General features: G+C 35.6%; 1 long non-coding RNA gene across 1 annotated transcript in view; it reads left to right on the top strand.

Moving 5' to 3' along the window:
* Positions 1–982: 982 nt before the first annotated feature.
* Positions 983–2,635, top strand: part of LOC135104470 (uncharacterized) — a 19,287-nt gene continuing 17,634 nt past the window's right edge. Inside the window, exons 1-2 of the long non-coding RNA XR_010270452.1 lie at positions 983–1,207; positions 1,387–1,467. This is a non-coding gene — a long non-coding RNA (uncharacterized LOC135104470). The remainder of the gene's footprint in view (positions 1,208–1,386; positions 1,468–2,635) is intronic.

Below are 2,635 nucleotides of genomic sequence, written 5' to 3'. Positions count from 1 at the left end.
TTTTTTTTTTTTTTTTTTATCTTCTAACAGTCTTGATTCATTCGCTCTTGCAGTGCTGCATCATGTTACTTTCCATAGTTACTGTTTTTACTAAATTTGTAAACTGCATGCCCTTCGGCCTTGTTGCACAAGTTTTTTTTTTTTTTCTATTTCCTTTCATCTCTATTCCGTCCTGCTTATTATATTCAAGAATTAAAGCCATTATCTTCAATCTTTCATTCCTTTTGCTGGTAAACTTTGGAACTGTTTCAGTTTTACTTGAATTATTTCAAAAGAAAAGTATTAATACGTCTAAAAACAAATTACCCTCTATCGGTTTTCCTATTTTTTTTATTTTTTATTTCCGGGAATGGTCTCCGGCCCCCCCCTCTCACCCCTCTCAGAATGCACCATCACAACAAAACACAAAGGCAGCTATTGCCTGTGTCAACTTCTCGTTCGGGAATAATGGAGGTAACATTAGGCCGACAGAACAAAAGCATCCTTAGACCACGGCCCCTTTCTTCGCTACGTTACATTACTACTCACAGTCAACTCAAGGATACTACATAAGTCTTTTATGTTCCTTGAGTCAACCACCAGAATCCACACACTATTCTCCAAGTAATACCCAACATTGTCTTTAATTTTGTAATACAATATATTATAGGCGCGTTTTTGTCGTCCAAGATCGCTCTTGGCTTCGAAGCGCAGTCTTTTTGGCTCCTACGGTTTCGATGACGAAAATAATTGCTTAGAAAGAGCCGAAATGAGAATTTAAAATTATATATATATATAATATATATATATATATATATATATATATATATATATATATATATATATATATATATATATATATATATATATATATATATATATATATATATATATATATATATATATATATATATATATATAAACGTTACAAAACATAGTGTATTGATAATATATTCAACGTTAAAATATGAATAGGTTGCGTGTAAAAGCTAACCGATAAATGCCGAAAGTATTTCTTCGCCGAAAATAGCAAAACTTAGCGGTAAACATAGAAGTAATACCTAGCAGCTTACTTACCTCTCTCCGCCTTGTTAGTCGTGACAGCAGCACTACTTTCGATGTGTAGTCCCGGGATCGACCCTCTGTCATTCGCCTCACCCGTGCCTTCCTGAAAAAAAAAAGGACAACTGAAAAGATAGAATACTGTTGTGAGCCTGCAGCTTCCCAAGTATGTGAAGGTGGCTTTAAAGAGACTGCTATCTTTAATAGGCTATGGCATGACTGAATTTTCAGCCAAACAGTTAAATTAAAACTACTTTTTGCAGCCATTTATTGTATAAAACCTATGGTTGTAAAGTCTTGCATTAGTTATGTATTTCTCCATTGATACAATTGTATCTATTTCAGTACCATGGCAAGCAGTGACCAGCAGGGGTTCTTACACACACGTACACTGGTACAGTCTGCATTAATGTCATCATTGGAAAGGTAAGTTTTGTCATGCATATACGTATGTGCATAACAGGGCGCGATAACGAAAAAAAATGGTAAATTTATAGTTTAAGCCAATGTCCCCAATCTCTACCCACGGCCCCCCAATCCCTCAAGCAAGCTTGGGGGCCTGTGGGGAACCTAACCTAACCTAACCTGCCCGTGCAGCTTATGGGTACTTATAGAGACTTCCTATTGGTGCAACTCGTGGTGTTAAGTGGTGGTAGCACGTGATTGGTCCGAGGAATTATAGACACTGATCCTATCCAGCAGCTACCCATAATTCAAAGCATTAAACAACTGAAGTTCAGGCAACAATACACCATTTATGTTTACCTGTGGACTTAGAAAAAGTTGAGAGCGGTGTGCATTCCCAGGCCTATTGTGGCGTTATTATTAATTTCCGACAAGTAGTGTAATCATTAGAAATTATGTGAATAGTGAGAAGAACAAAATGAGGTAGGTTATTACCACGTAGTGTGTAATGGCTTAAACTATAATAAAACCAAAAAAATAAATAAATAACCGAAAAATTTATCACGTTATCAGTGATAACCGGTAATCGATAACTAGCGATAAATTTACAGCTCAATAACTGGTAACTGATAAATCGATAAATTCAGAATTCCGATACTAGCGATAATGATACTGATGCAGTAAGGTACGCAGCAAAGCACGGTTGTTATAACGTACAGTTCCAATGATGCACTGAAATTTTGATAAATATTTAATTAGAATAACGAACCAAAATTAGCATAACAAATTCGCCACTCATGCGAGCACGGATATTTTAATGAATATTTAATCGGAATAATGAACTTAAACCAGCAAGACAAATTTGCCATTTGTGTGAGCACAAATTTTAATGAAAATTTAATCAGAATAACAAACTAAAACTCACAAGACTAACTCACCAGCTGTGCAAGCCACCGCTCACCTATCTGGCACCTGCCCCTTCCTCCATTTTTTTTTTCCTCTCCCTTCTTTTGTCTTGTCTCAAACCTCCATCCCGTCACCTCCCTTCTCCATTATCTGTCAGAGATAGGGACCTTGTTCTCACCTTCCCCCCTCATTCATTTTTGTGATTTTTGCTTTATCCTTTATCACTTTCTCACTCGTGTATATATATATATATATATATATATATATATATATATATATATAT

Source organism: Scylla paramamosain, chromosome 1, assembly GCF_035594125.1.
Source record: "Scylla paramamosain isolate STU-SP2022 chromosome 1, ASM3559412v1, whole genome shotgun sequence".
NCBI classification, from domain to species: Eukaryota; Metazoa; Arthropoda; class Malacostraca; order Decapoda; family Portunidae; genus Scylla; species Scylla paramamosain.
The sequence above is the reverse complement of the archived record's forward strand: the minus strand, read 5'-3'. Positions and strand labels throughout refer to the sequence as shown.